The sequence below is a fragment of the Bidens hawaiensis genome, unplaced genomic scaffold (genome assembly GCF_021521415.1).
Source record: "Bidens hawaiensis isolate Kalapana, Puna unplaced genomic scaffold, B.hawaiensis_p1.1 tig00009959_1, whole genome shotgun sequence".
In the NCBI taxonomy this organism is placed as follows: Eukaryota; Viridiplantae; Streptophyta; class Magnoliopsida; order Asterales; family Asteraceae; genus Bidens; species Bidens hawaiensis.
Genome location: NW_027491755.1, coordinates 854,338 through 863,252, shown reverse-complemented (window position 1 = coordinate 863,252; position 8,915 = coordinate 854,338).

The window sequence follows — 8,915 nt, the reverse complement described above, 5'->3', positions numbered from 1 at the left end:
TGGGGTTTGTTGAGTTTTGGTCGTTTGAGTGGGTTAGGCTTAGTTAATTTGTGTGAGTAGTGGTTGGGCTAATAGGTGAGGTTTGGCTTATTTGAGCTCGGGTTAAGTTGATGGGTTGGATAATTTGATCTTGGCTAGTTTGGGTTGAGATTTGGTTTATACAGGTATTTTGTAAGGAGTGTTTAGGTTACTATTTTGATATCAAACTCTATGGTTGGTTGAGAATGGTGTGACGACATGGTTTGTGATTTGACATAGCATGGATCGAAGGATTAAATCATAGTTGGATAAGCTTTGGTTTGTTTATGTTCAAGGCATTTGGTGAATGTGTTTGTCGTGCCTTTGAAGCATTTGGATGGTAAGTTTGATAGGTTTTCATGACGTAAAAGTGTCGGTATTTAAGGCTTTTTGTTGGGTTAATGTTGTACATCTTGGAATTTGCATGGGGCTTGAGTTGGTGAGGGTGTACTTTTGGATATTTAGGATTTAGTTCATATTGAGGAAAGACTTGAGTACGTGGGAAAGCTTTTGTAGTGGAAGGAATGATTGTTTGATTTGAGACGATAGTTTAAGAGGGAACACGGGTGTTTGGGAACTTGTGGTTGCGTTTAGGGAGATTTCTGACTCATAATAAGTATTAAATTGAAAATATCGTAATTTATAAATAATGTTTGAAATGTTCATGAAAATTTTGATAATTAAAATTACATGTTAATACATATATTATATAAATAGGATTTTTTTAGATCTGAGCGTGTGAATCACACAAAATTATTATTTTTTTATTTTTATTTTTATTTTTTTAAGGATCAAATTAAAACTTTGCTTATGAGGAATTTAAAATAAGTAAATTGAATGTTAAAATTTGTTATGAGGTATCAAACATTGAATGATGAGTGTCGTTTTGGGAATATAAAGTTGCGAAATAAAATTTTTTTACCAAGTTCATTATTTAATATCGTGTAACGAAAATATCATGGTAAGTTAGAATGACCGGCATTGTAAATCGGGAAATCACGAGTAAACGATTTTTGGTCTTTAAAGTAACATTTCTATGAAGTTTTGCATGAGAGTTTCAAGAAGATTACATGCCATAAGTTTGTGACTTTCTTGAAAAATGATGGCAAAACTATCTTAAGAATTTTAAAACGCAGAAAATCGTATGATGTAAATTTTTTTTTTTGCGAAAATTTTATAATGAACCAAAGATTGCATGATTAAAGTTGTTACGAAACTTAATTTGGGTGGCGAAAATTATACCTCGTGTATTATATAATGTAGTATAATTGAGAAATGTCGTGAGAAGTTTAAATAATTAAAATTTTGAAGTGATCGCCCAAATAAACGGAATAGTTATAAAAATATAAAAAATTGTATAAAATTTTTTACACGGACTTTAAAGACAATTTAAAGTCTATACAATAGGAAAAATTTACTTGAAAAGTTGAGGTGAAATTTATCATAAAACCTTTTTAATATTATGAAATTTATATAATAAGATTTTGGTTTGTAAATAGTCTTAATGAAAATAAATAGCATATTAAAAATCATTATGAATAGATCAAACTATATATATATATATATATATATTATACTTTTAACTTATACCGAAGAGAGTTTAATGAACGCAATTTGCAATAAAAATCCTAGTGAAATCAAAATGAGAAAGTTAGTGTAAAACTTTACCATAAAAAATCTAGATATGTAAGAATTATTAACAATATAAAAAAATATAACATTTATAAATGAAGGCTTATGATAAGAATTTATAACAAAATAAAGAGAAAATGGTTTAAATTCTTGAAATGTAATAATAATGTTTTAAGATTTTAAGGCGGAAAAATCATGCATGAACCACCATGACTTGATATTCTGACACTAAAAACCTTTATTACAAAAATACCATGTTGGAGTCTAAACATGTGCACGTACCACCGCGTCTTTTTCATGTCTTCGACTCAAATAACGATTGTAACAAAAATAATAAATCAGAATACAACGTCATGTCAAAACGCTAGTCCACGTACCACCGCAGTTCTATTGTTTTGACACCGAAAATTAGGATGGCGAGGGGAACGCTCGCATTCGACTACTTAAAGTGGTCATCTCATATGAGACAATCTTTAAGGAGATTTGAAACAACGGGATCCAAGTTAAGCTCGTGATCCATAAAACACAATAAAAAATAATGTTTTTGCGTTTTAAGGTAAGGATACCTTGGAGTACTATGAAAGTGTGTGTATGTATATATTTATGATTTGATAAAATAAATAAGTATATAAATAAACATGTGTATTGAACAATCAAGTAGGGTAAACACGTATAGGCAACACGTATAAGGACCCTAAAGTGAAGACTATACTAGGTCGTTACGTCTAACCACCTATCTTATAGTCTAGTGGCTCTGATACCAATCTGTCACACCCCGACCAAAGGCGGCGGAACATGCCGGGGTGCAACCAATTGCCCAAAAACACAAGACACAATTAAAAGTGACAATATTTATTCAACTCATTTTATTTCAACAAATCAATAAACAACACATCTCATTCACACAAACAAGTTGAATACAAGTAGCAATTATATTGTTCGTTTTACTAATATCTTAATAGTCTTGGTAACGTTTTCGTCATGTCCTCGAGTCAACAAAAGTCAAACATGTAACATTTCATAAAATAAAGTTTGTCAACACAAAGGTTGGTGAGCAATTCATAAGTTGAGTATATTAGTATAAGATAAAGAAATGCCACAAAACTTGTATACAAAACAATAGATAAAAGTACTAGATTTGGATAAATAGACAATCGCTAAACACATTAGCGCCACCTAGCAACAAGGGGTTGCCAAGTAATCTAGGATTTTAATAGAATATGACAATCGCTAAACACATTAGCGCCACCTAACTACAAGGAGTTGCCAAGTAGTCTAGGATTTTAATAGAATATGACAATCGCTAAACACATTAGCGCCACCTAGCTACAAGGGGTCGCCAAGTAGTCTTGGATTTTATAGTTCCACCATCCAAAAGCGATAAACACATAGGCATATAAGCATAGAACACCAAATCAAGCAATTATTTAAGTAAAGTATACAATCACGTTTGTGGGTTTAATATTCAAGTAAATAAAACATTTAGTTTGATAAGTATGAAATGTCACCTCAAAACAAAAGATGGAAAATGGGGTATGAAAGTACTCACCTCGATTGAAGAATTGAGAACTAATAAATGATCGACATATAGAAAGCTTGTGAACGAAACGAACGAATCCGACTTGAAAGCAAATGAAAACGAATAAATAAAATATAACTTTAGTTGAAACTACATTTGAAACATTGATTGAGAAGGTTAGGTTTTTATAAAATGAATTGATAATAAAGCTTATAACAATATTATTAAAGATAATGATACTAATGATAATAATGATTTTAAAATATGTTATATATATATATGATAATTACAATAATAATATATAGATATACTACCAATCGAGAATTGTTGTTAAAACTAATAATAGTAATAATAATAATAAATATAACAATAATTACTTTTGTTGTTGAATACATTATTAATAGATTTATAAATTTTTAATAATAATAATTATATGTGTCATGTTAATAATAACTAATACTTATAACATTTTAATAATAGTAGTATTAGTGATAAAAATATAACTCGAGTGACGACGACGTTAAATGGCAACTAAGCACGACATGGGTTTCATTTCGATAAAACAAGTGGATTATATTAACAATAATAGAATTTAATATTGCTTAATAATCATGATAAAACTGATAATCATAATAATAATAATAATAATCTATCAATTATGAAAAAATGATAATAATAATTTTTTGTTAATAATAATAATAATAGAAACTATCTTGTTAATAATAATAATAATAATAATAATAATAATAATAATAATAATAAAAACTAGATAATAAACATAATGTTAATAAAAATAGTAATACTAACTTGAGTAATTTGTCAACAAAACAAACCACAGTTGGTCACGGAGGAAATCGAACTTGTGACCTCCCAAACCTTATACCCAGATCCGTTTTCGTTACAAACGGTTATAATTATCAAGTCCGATTACCGATTAAGGGTTAGATACCAAAAACAAATAAAACTCTAAATTCCGTTACCCATAAATGACGTTTGGCCGAGAATAATTGGCGGAGTCGAGCAGGGGTCGTCGGAGATGAAGGCTGCCGGAGATATGGAAACAAGGGTCGCCGTAGCCAATTCCGGTCGCCGGAGACACGTCGGAAAACATAAACAGAGAGAGAGAGGGAGACGGGGAGAGAGAAGAGAGGCGGAGAGAGAGAGAGCGAACGAGAGAGAGAGAGAGAGGGTGCGACGGGGAGAGAGAGAGTGAGAGGCGGAGCTCCGATGGGAGACGGGGTGATCGGCGCCGGAAGGCTGAGAGGAAGAAAATGAGGGTGGTGGAGTGCGTCGGAGCTCGCCGGACCGCCGCCGAAGGTGGCTGCCGGAAAATCGAGGGGGAAGGGAGAGTGCGGGGGGGGGGGGGGGGCTGGATAATATGAGATAGGGTTAGGGTTTTTTTTGGTTTATATATATGTTTTAGTTATTTACAGAAAAGGCCCTCCAAGTTTCAGTCATGGTTTAACACGAGTTTAAAGGTTTCCAAAGCTTATAACGACTTTACGAAAATCAGTTTGAACCCCTTATGTTTTTTTAACAACACTATATTATGACAAACATCGATTTATATAACATCGAGATCTATAATAATTAAATAAGGTTCTAAAAATGTTGAGTCGGTTTTACTAAATAAAAGTTTACAAAACTAATACAACTCGAGACTCAAATTTGACGGATGTCACACGTTGCCTCGACGAACCTGTTCTCGAACGAAGTGAATGTCTAGCTCGATGTGTTTACTTCTTTGATGCCGAACTGGATTACCAGACAAATAGATTGCACTGATGTTGTCACGTTAGACTAGCGTGGAAACAGACAAAGGGCGATGTAATTTCAATAATAAATTTCCTAAGCAACAAATTTCGGCCACCACGTTTGCCACTCCCTGATACTCGGCTTCAGCACTAGCTCGAGATATCGTGGATTGTCGTTTAGACGACCATGACAGTAGGTTGTCCCCAAGATATACATAATACCCGGATGTTGATCTACGCGTGTCCGGGCAACCGGCCCAATCCGCGTCGGTGTACGCACGAAGACCCGAGCCTGTGTTCGGTCCAAGATGTAGGCCAAGATTGGAAGTTCCTCGTAAGTACCGTAATATTCGCTGAAGAGCATTCCAGTAAGATGTTTTCGGCGAGTGCATATGCATGCAAACCTGTTGGACCGCATACGTGATATCAGGTCTGGTAAATGTTAGATATTGAAGAGCACCGGCTAAGCTTCGAAATAGTGTTGGGTATTCAAAATCCGGTCCTTCCGAAGCACTCAGCTCCGGTTTTTTTCAACCGGAGTTGGTACCGATCTGCTAGTAGTCATTCCCGCGCGTTCCAATATATCGGACACGTAATTCTGCTGAGACAAAAACATGACATTGCCTTGTCGTTTAACCGAGATACCAAGAAAGAAGCTAAGACGACCAAGATCCTTCATGGCGAATTCAGCTGCAAGTTTAGCCATGAGACCGAGACAGAGTATGTCCGACGATGTGGTGAGGATTATGTCATCAACATAGATAAGTAAATAAGCTGTGTCATTACCGTGTTGATAGACGAAAAGAGAGTTGTCACAACGACTCTGAGTAAACCCTATCGTGCAGACAAAATCCGTGAAGCGTTGGTACCACGCACGAGGGACCTGTTTTAAACCGTAAAGAGACTTCTTAAGGTGGCATACATGATCGGGATAGTCTTTATGATGAAACCCCATAGGTTGGTACATGTATACGGTCTCGTTAAAGTTCCCGTGTAGAAAAGCATTAGATACATCCAACTGATGTATGAACCAAGATTGTGAAAGTGCAAGAGAAAGAACAGTCTGTATGGTTGCCGGCTAAACCACAGGGCTAAAAGTCTCACCACAGTTGATACCCAGTTGTTGGTTACGCCCATCGCATACCAACCGTGCTTTATATCGCTCCAATGAACCGTCAGATTTAAATTTGTGACGAAATAACCACATACTACGTATAATATTCATATGTGGTGTGCGTGGTACCAATTCCCATGTACCGCTTTTAACAAGGGCATTAAATTCCACATTCAATGCATGGCGCCATTAAGGTGTGGACAAGGCGGTTTTTGGGTTTCGGAGGATAGGTACGGCGGATACGGTGCTTAGGTTAAACGGCTGTTTAGGTTTAACAATACCGTCCATGGAGTGAGTGCGAATTGTTCTGGGTGTGGGTTGGGTTTTTGGGCCTGATCCGCGGGTTGTTGGGTACTGGAGTGGACTGGATGAGCTGTAGGGGTGGGGTTTTTGGTCGTGGGTGTTGGACTAGCAATATTAAGTGTGGAGTTTAGGTTAGGTAGTGGGGTCATGGATGGTGAGGGCTGGTGGGGGGAGAGTGGGTCGTGGGTTTGGGTTAGGGAAGCAGGGGTAGGTTGATTGAGTTGAGTGGTAGTGTTTGTTGGTTTGTGCATCGGGTATACACTTGTAGTGTTGGGTCGGTTGGGCGGGTAGATTTAGTGGTGTTGATAGGATCGGGTGGAGGGTAGGAGTCAAGAGAGTTGGAAAGAAAATAGGGATGAATATTATCGGTAAGGAATTTGTATTTTTGTAGGACGGATGAGTGTATATTTTTGAACGGGAATACGGATTCGTCAAATCGAACTACCCGACTGGTTATGATCTTTTGAGTGGAAAGGTCAAGACACTTGTACCCGCGGTGTTGTGTGGGGTAGCCAAGAAAGACGCAAGGTGCGAAACAGAAATTTAATTTGTGAATTAAGGTGGGAGGAAGAAGTGGAAAGCAAAGACAACCGAACACACGAAGGTGGTCGTATGTCGAGGAACGATTGTAAAGGAGGTGAGTGAGGGTTTTAAAATTGTGATTTTTACTAGGTAGGATATTGATAAGGTAAGTGGCAACTTCCAGCGTGTGGTGCCAAAAAGTATTTGGGAGATGTGATTGGGCTAGAAGAGTACGTATGATGTTGTTAATCGAGTGGATTTTGCGTTCCGCTTTCCCGTTTTGAGATGATGTGTATGGGCACGAGAAACGGGACATCATACCATGTTGTTGACAAAAAGATTTAAAAGAATTGTTTGAATATTCCTTTTCATTGTCACATTGGAATTGTTTGATTTTTCGTTCAAACTGTGTCTCAATTTGTTTATAAATATAGTAAATGTAGGGTAGGTTTGGGATTTTTGGCATAAGGGGTAAGTCCAAAGAAAATTAGAGAAATCATGAACAAATAATATGTAATAACGATGACCACCCGTGCTAAGGATTGGTGAACTCCATAAATCGCTATGAACTAAATCAAATGGTAAATAAATAGGATTATTAGAAACACTAAATGGAAGTCTAATACTTTTACCAAAAACACAAGGTTCACACAATTTCGAAACATCTTTATTACATTTAATTGAACTAGACGAATTAAGAAATTTTAATCGGTTCAATCCAGGGTGGCCCAAGCGTTGATGCCATAACTCTTGAGAAAGGGCAGCAAAGGTGGTCGGAGAACGAATCTTGGATAGTATTTGAGTTGTGAGCAGATATAGATCCCCAGAGCTATTGCTGCGTAGGATACGAGCCTTGGTCTTGAGGTCCTTCACAAGAAAACCAAATGGGTCAAATTTAATAGATATTTGATTATCAGTGGTGAGACGACGGACATATAAAAAGTTTTTAATAATGTTTGGTGCAAGGAGGACATTGTTAACTTGTAAAGGTGGGTACGGTGGTGGTAAGGTTTGGTTGCCTTGTCCAATTACGGGAATGGTATTACCGTCACCAACAATTATGTTTCGTGAATTACCCGTATTAAAAAAAATGAGAAGTTACCTGGATTGTTGGTCATATGATTCGTTGCTCCAGTATCCATGTACCACGGTTGCTTTGGCGGATTGAGAGCCATGGTGTAAAGTGCTTGTTCAATATCTGTAGGCGTGTACCCCATATTATAAGCTTGTGCGGGTCGAGGTCTGAGAATCCCTTGACCCGACGCCCCCGGTGTGTTAGATGTTGGATATGGACACAGTGGATTCGGGTTTCGCTGTTTCCATGGTGATTGAAACATTCTAGAATTAGCCCACATTGGTGTTTGAAGCATTCCGGGATTAGCCCACAGTCCCGGGAAGAGATTCCATGGTGAAAACTGTGAACCGCAACCCCGACCGAAGGTGCCACGGCCTCGACCGTGTACGCGACCACGAGTCCCGGCATGCTGCTGCTGCTTGAACCCGAGCTGCCGTGATTGATTCCGATAGTCCGAGCCGGGTGAATTGGTGCCGTCGGATTTACTGGTGTTAGAGGATGCATGGAGAGCGGTCCCAGCGGCTTGTGCGAAATGTAAGGCTTGAAACGCGAGTTGCGTTTCTTCGTGGCAGAGAGTTGACCGGGCCTCGTTAAAATCGGGAAGGGGCTGTTTGTGGCGAATGATCGAAGCAATCGTCTGGTATTGCTCCGTTAACCCGCCGAGAAGCTGCAGAACCAATTGAGTTTGACTCAGGGGTACATCAACATTATAAAGTTGATCCACCAATAATTTAACCTCTTGACAATCGCCGCCATATCTTTGAAGGATTTGAGTCTCATGTGGGTGAGTTTTGTTTGAAGATGAAGAGCACGGGATGCTTTGTTGTCCTGAAACATGTTCTCAAGTGCACGCCACACGTCGAAAGTCGTGGTGTCTTTCTTAATAATGGTTCAAAGAAGGTCTTGAGAGATCGTACCATAAATCCATTGCAAAACAATCGCGTCTAGTCATATCCATGACTCGCCGGTTTCACCGGA